General features: G+C 39.1%; 1 protein-coding gene across 10 annotated transcripts in view; it reads left to right on the top strand.

Annotated features, from left to right (window-relative positions):
- Positions 1–15,114, top strand: part of KIAA1217 (KIAA1217 ortholog) — a 730,776-nt gene that overhangs the window by 254,394 nt on the left and 461,268 nt on the right. For all 10 annotated transcript variants that reach the window (XM_072749379.1, XM_072749392.1, XM_072749378.1 and 7 more), the window contains one exon: positions 12,976–13,122. The gene's annotated coding sequence lies outside the window, so the exon portion shown is untranslated. The remainder of the gene's footprint in view (positions 1–12,975; positions 13,123–15,114) is intronic.

The raw sequence follows: 15,114 nt of genomic DNA on the forward strand, positions 1-15,114 counted from the left end.
CTGGAACAGAAACCTTAGGTTATAGCAATGAAATATATACCTCAGCTCTGCAGAAATGATCAGTGTTCAACATCAATAACCATTTAATTAAAATATTTTACCAAAGTTGTAAGGAAGACATAAAAGTTGCAGTTATATTCGTCAGATAAAATGGATATGTGTGTGTGTGTGTGTGTGTGTGTGTGTGTGTGTGTGTGTTGTAAAACTGATTTTCTCTGAGACCTAAAGCTATCTTTTAAGGTCCATAAGACAAAAAAGAATGTGACACAGAGGGACACACATTTGTCATTAGAAAGCACAATAAAAGTCAAATACCAGGGATGCCTGGGTAGCTCAGTGGTTGAGTGTCTGCCTTCACCCCAGGGCTGATCCCGGGTCCTGGGATTGAATCCACATTGGGCTCCCTGCAGGGAGCCTGCTTCTCCCTCTGCCTCTCTCTGTGTGTCTCTCATGAATAAATAAATAAAATATTTTTAAAAAGAGGTCAAATGCCAAACCAGTTCATTTTCCAGATTTTGAAAACTGATAGGGCTAGTGACTTGTCTAAGGGCAGACTGATTTGGAATGCAACTACTGCCTTGTCTCTAAAGCAGTTAGTGGAGCCCAAGACTCACTGACCATGGAGAATTCCCAGAGCTCAACATTCTGGAATTTTTGATATGAAAACAACAGATCTTTGAACATTTTCCTGAATATAGAATTTACTATAATGTTGTAAGTACTTTTGAATAACTCCATATCCTTTCTCAGGGATGATTGCAAGTTCTTCCCATCCGAATCTCACTCCTCAAGAGCGTATTCCCCACCACTTGAGACCTTTAGAGGAAACTGCATTTAAAGGAAGTGAAGACGAAACATAAAATGTTTTTCTCACATGTTTAAATAGGGATTCTTATTTAGGAAGGCCGTAATAGAAGGAAATCTGGTATTAGAGGTACCTTCCCATGACTGTAATTTACTAAACAGGTAACTCACATCCAATTTGTCCTCTAGACCTAAGAAGACAGTGTTAAGCTTCAGGGCAATATAATTCTGCTGTATACATGAGTAACTGCTGGATACTCAAGCTTTTTGAGCTTTAGCTTCTCAATCAACAAGACAGGAGTGTCATACCTAACTGCTAGGACTGTAGCAGGGGCTAACCCAGTAAATGAATGGTACATGGCTTGCTCAGTACTGGCACACCGTAGGCACGTAAAATTAGTAGTTCCTTCACATATTCACCTTGGGCACGAGCTCTGAAAGTAAATTTATTCCATGTCCCTCTTCTCATTCTGTCACATATAATGAGGTTTAGAAGTACTGAGGAGTTGGACGTGTTACAAATTTATTTATTGGCATTAATTCATTGGCTATGAGCTGTACAAAGAGGGGAGAGCAGCTATTTGATTAAACCTATTGTCTCCTAACCGCAAAAGTGAATCATGGCACCTATTTCCCAACTAAGCAGGTGCTATAAAAATCACCACACAAGTCAAAGGATTGGATTTTCCTCCTTTTATTTTTAAATTCTGCTTAAATCTTTCCCTTTACAGCTTTTTTTTCATTAAAGCCTTAAAAAACATTTTCATCTCTCTCCAGTAAATATTAATATAATATCCTTCACCATTATTAATGACCTTTTTAAAAAATGAGGTGGTCTTTTTGTTTATATTCAATCCACATTCTTTTCTTCATTCGGTTTCTATGGGTACCTTTCTCTTCTTCTAGTGATGAGTCATATCTGTGGGTGCTAAGAAAAGAAGAGGTTATCTAAAATATATTTAAGAAAAGTACATACTTTATTTTTTTTCTGAGTTTTCTTTTCCTCCCAAAGGAGGCACATTTGTTTAAAGTACCATTAGCTTTGTAAAAACTGAGTTACTAGAGGAAGAATACAAAGCAGAAACCAAATGAAAACTAAGTAAGTATATTTTAATTATTTTTAAATTGTTGCTCTATATCTTTTTTACAGAGGTTCTCATGAACAGAGAGGATGACTGCTTTTTTTTTAACCTGGTAGCAGTGGTTATCAATGGGTATTAAGGGGGTGTTAATCAGTTTATTAACTGATGAATGGAGTGAAAGCCAGAGGAGGGCCATAGGGAAGCAAAGTAGGTTGTAAGGGTGTACAAAACGGTATTATGATAGAGTCCTGTATGGGGCTCCCATGGGGAGCCTGCTTCTCCCTCTGCCTGTGTCTCTGCCTCTCTCTCTGTCTCTCATGAATAAAGAAATAATATCTTAAAAAAAAAGAAAAAGAAAAAGAAAAGGTGTTATAAAGGTGGAAAGAATCTTGGAGAACAATCTAATATTCCAGATCCCTTGTTTGTAAATGAGGAAGCTGCAGGCAGGTGAGATAAAGTGACAATTAAACTGAGACCCATTCCTGAAAATTCAAGAGATAAATATGACTCCGTTTGTACGTGGAAAAAGTGAGAAACAAAAGCCCTCCTCTCTACTTAAATCAGGTTTAGAAGCAGAATTGCCAAGTTGTGCTGTCTGTGTTGATGGAGTCGTCAAACTGCTCAGGAATTTTTCTAATTTCTAGTAAAAGCTGTGCTTTGCAAACCCAGTGTGGGTCTACAGGAAAGTAAAGGTCAGGCCCTGCAACCCTGTGGCTACCTGAACAGCTTTTAGCACCACATACAGCTCAGTTTGTGCTGAGAAACTGCAACCCTCTTTATATGGGCTTCTCCTGTTTTTCCAGTAGTCTGCCATCTATTCACTAAGTATCCAAGATTTGCATAGACTCAGGTTCAGTGCTTAATGAATATAAAAGTACACAGCAAGGTCCTTTAGGAACTTACAATCTAATTAATTAAGAAATTAATAGATAGGTGAAAAAGTGGAGTGGCAGATGTGCCTGCATGTGTAAGAAGCTCTGATTCAGCAAAGGGGGTGGCTTCAGACACTGCCTGGCACTTGAGCTGGACCAGGAAATGTGGATAGGTTCTAGATGTGTGTAGGAAACACAGAACTGCATTTTAGGGAAGGAACAGTATGTGTACCCCCCTTTAAGTTGATAATAAACATCATATATATCAGGAGCAGAAAGGAAAATAATCTGTTAGGGGAGCAGGGATTCATGGTGAGGAATAGATAGGTATGTTTTACAGGGGCTTGAGTACCAACCTGAAACATTTTATGTTTCTCTCCTTAAATACAACAGTCCTGCCCATCACAAGCCTATTAGGAAACAACCTATCCGTGGTGGAAAGTAGAGAAGATAAATTGCCTTGTGATCCATTAAAATATGACACGAAGCCAAGTTGCCTGATTTCCCCAAAACCCAATTTTATGAGCTGCTCTTCTGGTAAAATTCTTTTCTGACTCTGCAACAATATAAAAGAATATTCTCTATACTATAACATGGAAACAGATGAGTGCTGGTGCTTGGGCTTGCACTCCTCATGTGAATTTATAAGTCTTTATTGTTATTTCATTGTGGAAATTGTTGTGGCAAATGCATATTCAGAAATATGCTCAAAAAGCAAAAGCTTATGAAGGAAAGAAACTAAAAATGTAGTGGATTTCATAGAACAACAGAGAAATAGAAATAAAAAGGCTTGAATCTCCAGTACATATGTCAGTATTTTGTGTGACTGGACTAGAAGGAGACATGATACCTTGCCTCCTGCTTAGCAAATTCTTAAAGGTCAAAATGAGACCTGAGAAAAACAGGAAAATGATGAAAGCTGACAAAAGAAAGGAAGTCCTTTGGAATATGTTCACAGCCTGATTTGAAGTCGAGGACCCACCAGGATAAGGGATGGTCCACAAGAGATGTGTTTATGTGGCACATAACAAGGGTCAGGGGAGCCCTGTTCCATCATTCTTTCTTGGGAGGCCCTCATGCTGGGATAAGAAGGAGCATGTCCCAGCCAATGGCCTGGAAGGAGCCTTTGATGTCAGGATGTGAGTTGCCATGGGGTCTTATCGTGCCCTATCACTGTTAGGCTGGACATCCCTGCTGGTGCCTACAAATGGGTCAGAAGAGCCTGTTTCGGGGTTGTGGCAGGGTGAAATGGGTTGTCCTACTCCATGTGTGCAGCTCCAGAAGTGACACATATGGAGTGCTGAGGGCAGTGGGTCAGGGGAATAAAGGAGGACAAACCCACTTAACCAGCCAGACCAACTGACATCCACACTGCTAGAGGAAAGAATCGGTAATGTCACTGCCAGCTCCACTTCATCCTGCTTTGTGTGTGTGCCTTTTAAGGGCCACTTGCAGTCACTCCTCCTCATGGACTCTAAAAGCTTCATTTTCAGACCCACCTGTATAAGATGCCTAAATAGCAAGCCTTGAGGCTCTCTTTATGGCCTTTTCTCTTTTCTCATTCTGAGTTACCTGCCCAGCCTCATCATCTTGGCTAGAAGCAGTTAGCACCTTTGGTAACTCCATCTAAGGGTCTGGTAAATAGGTAGTTACCCAACCATTTCAGCATCTCAGGGTTCAAGTGTTTGGCTCTGTGTAGGCAGCCTTTTCTAAAGAGATACTGGATGAAGGAGACTCATCTGAGTTTACCTGGGTCTCAGCCCAGGCTCCTAGGCATTCAGGACCAAAAGACCAAAGAAATGGTCCTGAAGTTAAAAACCCTTCTGCTTTTCTCCATCTGGTGGATGGGGATATACATTGAGTTTGACAACTGCCCCAGGTCTTGAGCAGATCTGGGGTGTTTATAGGGAAAGGAGCCATGTGAGTGGCATAACCTTTGGACTAACCTAGTAATGAACGTGTTATGTTCCCAACCCAATCTGACCTAGACCAACCTTTACCTCGAAAATGCTTTTTGGATTTCTAAACCACAAGTTCATGATTACTGAAGCTAAACATGACCTTAATGGTCTATCAGCTGCCATGTCATAGCTGGAATGGGAGCGTGGCTGTGTGGGAGTCTGAGGAATAGGGGCTCAAGGATAATTGAAGACAGGAAACTTTGAGCGGATTTTTGGATCTAGGACAGTCCCACTGCCCAATGCCATCTCACACATGGCTATCAGAGTTGCTGGGTTCTCCATTGGAGTCCTAACATCACCCTCATGAGCAGTTTGTCTTCTGCCCTGCTACCCAGGACACGCTCGGTAGAATGGAACAGAGGCAATATATGAAAGTTGGGGAGGGGCCTGAGACTAAACTTGTATAAGTCTAAGCTCAGAAGTCTCTCTAGAAGGTGTTGTTATGGAAGTGAAAGAGTTATGTCTGGGTTTTACTCTAAGATTGAAGTTTCTGAGCATAGCTGAGCATGACACCACCAGGGGGCAGTATGAAGCTATATCCATTACTCATTATTTCAGTCTTGACCACAGTCCAAGCCAACCTTTTCTGTCCCTGTACAGGAGCTTCATGAAAAGCTCTTAGGAGACGTTTAAAATTTAAAGCTGTGGGAATGTTAGGTAAATCCAACAACATCATTAAGAATAGGTTGTATTTTCCCCTTAAAACCAATACCAAATAAAATAAAATAAAATAAAATAAAATAAAATAAAACCAATACCAAATTCAGTTTTACTGGGAATATGTCACCATTCATAATCTCATCTAAAATGGCCATTTTTCACTGGTTTCACCATCTGAAATAAGAATGCATTATTTAGAATTACGTAATTCCTTGCCATCTGCTGTAAAGCAGAAAACTTGCTTCCCTGTGGCTTGTAAAGCTTTGCATCCAATCCATGTTATACAAATTTTAAAGTATACAAGGATAGCATGATATACCAGAGATATTATTCAGATTATTTTTTGTTCAGCCTTTGCCATGTGTCAAGCATTACTCTGAGAATGGCATAGCTCTTGCCCTCAAAGAACTTATGGTCTCCCAGGGGATCAGATAAATTAACAGAAGGGCCAGTTTCCTAGCACTCTGTTAGCTTTTAGGGAATAACTCGTCAATTTGGAAAATGGAAAGAAGAAACAACAATCATTTCTGGAACTGTTACAGCTTAGAGAACCTACCATGTTCATAATCTCAGATTTGGGTTTAATAATCAAGTGCCAAATGTAATATATATATATGCCCCACCCTGTATATATACAGGATATATATATATATATATATCCCCCAAACCATGATATATATATATATAGCCAAGTTAGGGTAAATGGCTTTTTCCTTATTAAGAGAGCATTTTTCCTTTTTCCTACAATTGTCATTGTTTCCCAAGCAATGTTTTCTTAGGATGGTTTTGCAAATATACGATGCATGGGAATAGACAGCAGTTGAGTTGAAAATCCAGGAAGGGATCCCTGGGTGGCGCAGCGGTTTGGCGCCTGCCTTTGGCCCAGGGCGCGATCCTGGAGACCCAGGATCGAATCCCATGTCGGGCTCCCGGTGCATGGAGCCTGCTTCTCCCTCTGCCTGTGTCTCTGCCTCTCTCTCTCTCTCTCTCTCTCACTGTGTGCCTATCATAAATAAATAAAAATTAAAAAAAAATTAAAAAAAAAAAAGAAAATCCAGGAACTATTGCATAAAAGCACTGAGGAGTTTGGAAGAACATGGAGTTTTTGGATTGAAACAATAATAAAATAATGTCACTGCATCATGAACCAAGTGCTGCATTCTTGTCTAATGTGTCTTAATTCTAATTAGTTAAACAGCAAAATGAAGCCTTTATTTTTTGGCAAGGTTAAGTGTATGGTTGAGTGCTCTCAGCACAGGTTAGGGATTTATAAACTCTTAATCTGAGTCCCAGGTCTATTATTGACTTTGGGAAAGTCATTTAACCTCTTGTTTCTTATTTCTGGGGAGTAAAATGGAAGTAATAAAATGGCCCATCTCACTGGGATTCTGTGATGAATGTCACAAATGATGGAAATATACTTTGCAAATTCAACTGGTATTGGGAATGCTGATATGAACCCTTAGCAAAGGGGCATGTGTCCTGTTTCATAGAGAAAGAATCCCTCCACTTCACTCTTTTGCTCACCTCTACCTTTGAGTATGTCCAGAAGGTCATTTAGCTCTTCTTGCCTTTATGTAAAGCAGACACCAACTTCAAAGACATTCAGAAAGCATCTTTATGTTCTTCAGGAAGCAAGGACTGCTAAAGTAAAATTATGGTAGTTTTGCTTATACCCCTTCTTGCCTCAGGGTGATGGGGAAGGTTTTAGGGTGTGGAGAACCCTACAGATAAAGTGGCTTTATTATGTAGGAAGGAGACAATTTCTTTATGGGAGAAGGAGAACATTGGACCAGAGCTTCTTACAATGGGTTTCTCCTCACTAAACAGCATGAAAGCAGGAACCAGACAATTTCCTTTTTTACTGTGTACCCAACAACTAGCACAGTGCCTGGCACAAAGTAGCTGCGCAATAGTTTGTTAAAGGGAAAGTGGAGGAAAAAAATCAGCTGGTTCATCTGATATGCTAATAGCCACTCCAAAATGCTTAGAAGCTACATTTTCTAGGAAATAAAATAATAAAAATAAATAATCATGAAATAGTAGAGAGTAATATTAATCAATTTTTATCTCGATTTGTATGTAAAATAAAAACTTAATACATTAAAAATGAATTTTAACTTGGATCTCTGTTGGTTTATTGGATTTTTTTAGCAGTCAAATTTTTCTATAAGCTGGGGTTTCTGGAACACATAAAAATGAAGAGAGATGCTAGTTTTAAACTTACATTGTGGAATTTCCAACTAAACCTAAGTTGCTCACATGGGAAAATGTAATTTCAACCAGATGGACTTTATTCCTGTTTACTCCTAAACATCCAAAATATTTCACAATGTAAAGGTATAAAGAGTAGATGCAAATACCTTTAAAACCTACTGTTATCTTGTAGATGCTCAGTGTTACTCGAGAATTGAAAAACAGCATGGCTCAGTGGTCTAAGCTTTTTTCAAATTTGGAAGGATTCCCTGAGGCTCACCTATAGATGGCTTGTACTGAGATTTCAATAGCTTTGTTCTTTTGGTGCTCTGTTAGAAAGAAGCAGCCACATTTTAAGATTTTCTACCAACTTAACAGAAAGTTCTATCATGAAAGGAAGTTGTTATTATTTCAGGAAAGAGTTATATTCTTTCAGATTACCACATGCCCCCAAAAAGCTATTGTGGAAAGGAACAGAGATTATTGCTCAGAGGAAAATGTAGTTTTAAAGCCGTTTTCAAAAAAGAAATGCTTTTATTTTTTTTACATGACTTGGATCCATATTCAGTAAAGAGCTTTGCTAATCATTTTTCCTAATTACTTTGGCTAACTCATACTTGATGAAAAAATATATTGTGAAGACTGCAGTGAAGTATAAGTTGTTCTCCCATGTAATTAGTTTGTTCTCAGAGCTCATTTTTATTATGAAAATAATTTGTGGTGGTTACTTATAAGGGAGAGGCTCAAGCTGGAAGGCTTCAGGATAATATTTCCTCTATGAAACTTTCTCTACCATGACAATTCATTTTATTCCTTGGAAGTCAAATGTATATTTTACATCTAATTCCTGATATACAGACTAAACAAGCCCAGGACCTCGACGGTCTGACAGCATTTCTGTGGCGTTCTTTCATGGAGAGAACTAAAGGCTTCAAGCATCTGTGGCCATGTATTTCCTTCCAGGGAATCTGTTTCGGGGGCCCTGTTTCTCTTGCCTGTCTCTCTCTCTCCCTCCCCCTGCAAATATGGTTGCATGGGAAATACGGGGACTGGGGAGGGAGGGCAAAGCTATGTTCATATATGCCTGGAGTCTCTGCCCTTTGGGGACATTGGCTGGTTTGGTTCATGGTTCCCTTAAGCCAAGAGGAAAAATGAAGGGGGGTGAGGGTGCTTTCATTTTCTTCTCTAAAATCAATCTCTCTGCCAGTGCTCTGGATCCTATCCATACCAGCCCCCCAGGAACTTTCTCTCAATTACTTTCAATTTTATCCTCCATTTGGCTCTTTCTCCTTTACCTCTAAACATGATGAGTAAGTTCATTTGTATTTAAATTTAAAAAAAAGGACTAAACCTTACCAAAGTCTTAAAAAATATGCTTTCCCTGATGCTTTTCTTTCTTTGAGACCTATTTCCTGACTTTTATGTACTTTGCAGTCTGGCCCTAGCCTGTAATACCTTTATTTCTAAAATGTTAATTCAATAAAATCAAACTTCAAGTCTGTACATCAGAGAGAATTTCCCAAATATTTCAGGGGTCTTGAATTTTGGACAGCTCCCCCTGCTGCCCAACCCAACCCCGCCTTCCCATATTCATTATAGAGGGAAAATGTATTAGAAAACCCTAATAAAAATCCCACATGCCTCTGCTGATCTATTAAAGCTAACTATAGGTTTCACAACATCGCTGTAAGCATGGTTAATATATTGGAATAATTTCTAGCATTTTTAAGTACAACTCAGTAAAGTATTCCTTTATACAGTTGGCATCAGGCATTGAGGAATACAACTTGCCTGTTGGAAGGGATGATGTCATTTTTTTTTCAGCTTTAACTATCTCCTATGCTTTACATGAAACCAGCAATACCTAGAAAAGGATTTATGTGCTTATTTAATAGCAACTAAATTAGTAAGACCTTCTGACCTCTATACTCTTCAAATGGTATTTCTCTAACTCTGAATATCATCAACAATTTCATGGTTAGGAGAAATCTCATCTTGCATTCTTGTATCCTATCTAGTTATGCAGCCAGTTTGGATTTCTCAAATGAGAAAATGTGAGCGGTAGCCAGGGGACCCAAGGGAGAAATTCTGTTGCAAAAAGAGGCAAGTTTCACAATTGTTTTTCTCATAAAGATGGTTCTGACACAGGATGACTTCCAATGATGAGCATGCCACTCGGAATCACAGGTGTTTTCCACAATTCTGCCACTAATAGGAATTTGCAGTGGTCAAACAACAGAATTTCACTCAATCAGACTCACTAGCTTTTATATTCCTCTTGTCTCAGAGTCTTTGCATGTGAAATAATTGGAGTTCAGCTGACTTGAAGTTAATATTAACTTAAGTAAAATCTCTCTTCCAAAATCTTACAAACTAGGTAGGAATATTCAAAATATTTCAGAGGCCTTTTTTTTTAAAAAAAAAAAAAGATTATATTTATTTATTCATGAGAGATACAGAGAGAGAGAGACAGAGACAGAGACTCAGGCAAAGGGAGAAGCAGGCTCCATGCAGGGAACCCGATGTGAGACTCAATCCCAGGACTCCAGGGGCACACCCTAGGCCAAAGACAGGTGCTAAACCGCTGAGCCACCCAGGGATCCCCCTTTTAGAGGACTTTTAATTTTTTTTGAAAATGACATTTTTCAAGTAACATCAAGTACCTTCAATGCATTCATTCACTTTTTTTTAACAACCAATGATTGCAAATGTTCTTACTCATTCATTATAAGAAAATTCATTAAAGGCTTCTAGTTGGCCATGTTTAGTACTGTAACTGAAGTTACTTTGTGTAAAAGTAATAAATCTATCTGTATTTGAGGGACGCCTGGGGGGTTTACTTGGTTAAGCATCTGACTCTTGATTTTGGCTCAGGTCATGATCTCAGGGTCTGAGATCCAGCCCCGCATCAGGCTCCATTCTCAGCATGGAGTCTGCTTGAGATTCTCTCTCTCTTTATCCTTCTACCCCTCCCTTTCTAAAAAAAAAAAAAAAAGTTCCAGATGACTGCACATGAAATGAATAAATGTGATTCCTTGTTAAAAAAAAAAAAAACCAATGTATCTATTTGAAAGTATGCTAGAATACCCTTTTAATATCTGTCCCAATTAATCTGACTTCACCACACCTGACCCTAGAGAACTTTTCTACAAAGATATCTAAGCAATAGATTATTATTATTATTACTTCCCAGCAAATAATTCAGGATATACTTTCCTGTTCTGTTGCAATATCTACTCTGTTTACACACAATTTGCCTGCCTTTTCATCTATAATGCTTTCATATTACCCTTCTTTTCTTTCATGTGTGGTGGCATGGGTAGGAAGGGGGAAGAAGAATGAAATGGCATTCACTGGGGCAAACTTTTTTGGAAGGAGGAGTCAAGAAGACTAATTACAAATGTTTGGAATTGGGCAGATCCTGCGGGAAGGGAAGGCTTTAGAATCAGGGATGACCTTGAAGCTGGTGTGGTGTCATGAGAGGCCCAACTGGGGTGGTTAGATGATGAGATGCAAGGAAAATGGAGACTGGCAATTTTTGTTCCCCACAGTAAAGATATTCCCATGGAATTGCAAGCTATGATAAATACAGAAAAGTAGCCATGGAGAGAATGGGCTATGGAGAGTTGGGCTCACACGGGTTTGAGAGCAGGCTCTGCTACTTACAACATGCTCTTTGGACAACTTATTTAACCTCTGTGAGCCTCCACGTGCTCATCTATGAAATGAGGCTGATAATGTTGTCTCCTGACTCATAAGGTTGTTGTGATGATCACACGGGCTAATGTGTGGGGAGCAAGGCTGGGCACTCATTATAAGCTAGTTTTTGTCTTTATTGTAATAAAGCAATCAAGTAGCTATGTTAAAAATGTTTTATTTGGTAAAATAATCACTCCTTGGCCTAGTCTGTGGTTTATGTCAGTGGAAGGATCTCAGATTTTGAAGTGAGACTGACCAAGTTCACATCCTGGGTCCACTACTCAGTAAGAATGTAATTTTTAATGTGGAGACTCTCATTCCTTGTGAATAATAGGGAATCGTTCTGCCTTTCTCAGATAGTTGTTTTGTTATCAGGATTAAAAGTGATACTACTGGGCTTAATAGGATTCCTTATTAAAGATAGTTGCATAGTGATTTTCAATTCTCAGCTTTTCAGTGTTTTTGCCATTCAGTGGCTAATGGAAAGTGGAACAAGTATTAAAAAGAAGAACCCAGACAAAGTAAAAATGTCCATGAGGTCTCATGATAAAGTGGGAGTAGAATCAGTATTAGAATCTGGAATGTAGATCAGTAGAATTGGAAAACTATTCTCCATTCTATTAGCATATCTACTTGAATTCAACACAAGAAATAATCTAAATGGTATAGACATAACCAATATTTAAAAAATTTTAATAACAGCTATTTCAGGGTCAAAACTTAATAATGTTTGTGATACATTTTAATTGTGGCATAGTTCAAATTTTAATAACAAAGCTATTTTAGTGTCAAAACTCAATGTGTTTGTGACACATTTTAATTGTAGCCAATGACTTTTTCTCATAGTTTCATCCATGATTTTCTTTCCACTTAGAAATGTGTTTCTCTGGATCTTAACAAGGGTTGATATGAGCAGATTTCCATTTGAGGAGATTTTCTACAGGGTTGTACTATCCCGTGTGCACTCCTTTCACAGACATCAACTAACCTCACTGCAGCTCCTGGAAGCATAGGAATCTGCTGACTGCAGAGGGAGATTGCAATGTCAAGTTTCATTTTCTGGGGCTCCTCAGTGAAACTGAACTAGTCCTTCACAGATAAGATGCCCCTTGGCCTTGTCCATGATTTTAAAACCTGTATGTAGGGTAATTCATGTTCTTTGGTGGAATACTCCCCCCACTCCCCTCTGCCACCACCACCCCACACTTTACCACAGTCCCATGGTTATTTCCCACTGAGCACAGCAGGACTAATAGAAGCCAAGCATCTTTGGATAGTAGGCTCTTAATAGGATACAGCAATCATGCCTGACCATCCCTCCCCAACCAAGGGAGCAGAGAGGCAAATCAGAGATGGTTCAGCCTTTCATTCAGCCTCTCTGATTCTCACTTGGCCTCTCCTAATTTCCTTCTCCCCCAATCAAATAAACTTGCTCTTATTTTCATGGTTGATCTAGCTTCACATGTTTACCTTCCTTTGTAGTGTGCAACTAATGTTTTATGGAAAATTAGAAGTTTAAACCTCTAATTTCAAGTACATTGCAAAGGTATATATGTGTGATTACAAGGCATTCTGTGCTATGCATTGTATGTGTATTTTACTCTTGGTTCTTCCTGTAGTTTTTAATTGGCATGAATTTTTAATTACTCAGCAGTTACTTGGTGGAAACCATTGTCATTCATTATTATTTGTATTTTTCAGGTGGAGAGGCAGAGGTCCTAAATTTGTACTGATCCCACCGTGTATTTTGTGTCTCAGAGACTGTTGGAGCCCCAATCCAGAGCCCCAGGGTTTTGCTCCAAAAGATCACACTACTTATCTATGGAAGACTCCTCATTTTCTTTTTAGGTAAGGTCTTTCTTCTTGTTAAATCCCAAAATAAACATTCATCATCTTAACAGTGAATGAATAATGAACGAAATACTTCTATGTTAAACTTGACTTCTTCATTTCTTCCTCCCCAGCCCACTGGAACAAAATGTCTGAGTTGAATCTTGCGGTCTTCTTCCAATGTGTATTTGCTCTGATATGCAGCTGTTTTATTTTTTTTAACCATTCTTTCCTTGGGCTTGCAGGCAGTGTCATTGATATGTGTTACTTTTCAGGGCATGTTTTATATTCACTTAGATGCCTGTCTTTGTATCCGGACTCTGGCTTGAAGCCATCATAATGAGTAAATAATAAGAGAATGTTCAAAGAACATGACCTTTGGCAAACAATATGTGGACCTGTGTAGGTATCTGATGACTTTGTCTATGGATTGAATAGAATGAATAAAATATAAGAGTCCCTTTTAGGCCTGCCTAGTGATGTAATGTTGATCACAGGGTCCCACAAAAGTAGCTAAGTATATTTGCCAATTGCATTAAGATACTTTTGCTTTGCCTATAACAGCCTCCTGTAGGTGGACTTGAGTGTCTGGAATGAGTGAATAAGATGACCAAATTGACTTCCAGCTTTGGTTGTATTTATCTGGCCCAAATTCTGATCATAAATCCATTAGTTCAGTTTTTTATACTAATAAAAGCAATTTCCATTTTGAGTTTTCCCCCCTTACAGAAGTACACATACAACTCTCCCCATTCTGACACCACATTGTAAAATTTTGATATTTGATCCAGAGGGATTTAGGAAAGAGAACAGATAGATCCTATCACAGCACAGTCTTTGTTCAACTTGAGTTTTGCTTTCTTGAGCAGTGTGCAAGAATGAGCCCAATACTCAGCCATATTGCAGAGCACCTGAGAACATCATGATCTGAGAATTGCTGACAATAAGTCATTGAACTTAGCCTCACCAACCCTTGAACTGGGAATTCACAGCTTCTCTGTTTGCACTAGCTCTGACACAGAAAGTGTGCTGAGTAATACAAGAGTATTACTCTTGCAAAATAGCCTCTGAATTCAAGGAACCAAAGAGGGCATTTCTTTTCTTTCTGTAAAGTGACAGTGTTGGTAGGACACTCTCAGATGAAAGAGGGTGTGTGGATGCTGGATTTTGTGCCACTAGAGAGCTAGTTAGTAGGTCTTGCTTATTCTTGGCCAGAAACCGAACTGACCTCAGAATGGGAACTCAGAAGTCCTCCTAGCTCCTGGTGATTTACTCTGATTTCTCGATGTAGGCATATGGATTTGATTTTCTACTGTCTCTGTAAATACTGTTGTGTCTGTCTCCCTGCCAAACCAGCTACCTTTCTCACCCCAGAGAGAAGCCAGAGATCAGACATTCCTATACTACAGCCCCATTAGACACCATAAGGGGAGGGAGCAAATCTGGCAGTCAAAATGATGTGTGTATTTGAATCTTGAAAGAGCCAGGCTAACCTTAGAGTCAGTGGGCTCCCATAAATAACCTGTGTCCCTCTCTCTTTGTGTGGTTTGGCTTGGAATGCCTTTCTCTTTAGAGTTGTACAGGCAGCCAGAGATCAAAGAGTCAACCGTTTATGGATGCATAGTTCATTACAAAGTCATCGTGCTCAGCAGGAGGACTCTGGCTAAAGCACAAATAATTTTCTCCCATTACTATTTTGTTGCATGGATTGGGGTTGGAGGGCACTAAAAGACCTTGCAACAACTTTAAATAATGTAAAAAAGAGAGAGATGAAAATTCACTTTCAAAGGAGGGTTAAAACTTAACTGGCATCTTTTTAGGGTATGGTATGTGGTAGGAGGAAAGAGGAAGTAAAGAAATTGACCCATTACCACATGGAATGTGGTTCAAGAAGAATAATAGAAGGCAGAACAGTATCCTGTGTAATTCACTTACCCTTGGGTAAGCATTACGGAGAGCCTTTGATAAGCAGAGCAGAACATATACAGGGTTTTTTTTAAAGCCCAAACT

Source organism: Vulpes vulpes, chromosome 2 (genome assembly GCF_048418805.1).
Source record: "Vulpes vulpes isolate BD-2025 chromosome 2, VulVul3, whole genome shotgun sequence".
NCBI lineage: Eukaryota > Metazoa > Chordata > Mammalia > Carnivora > Canidae > Vulpes > Vulpes vulpes.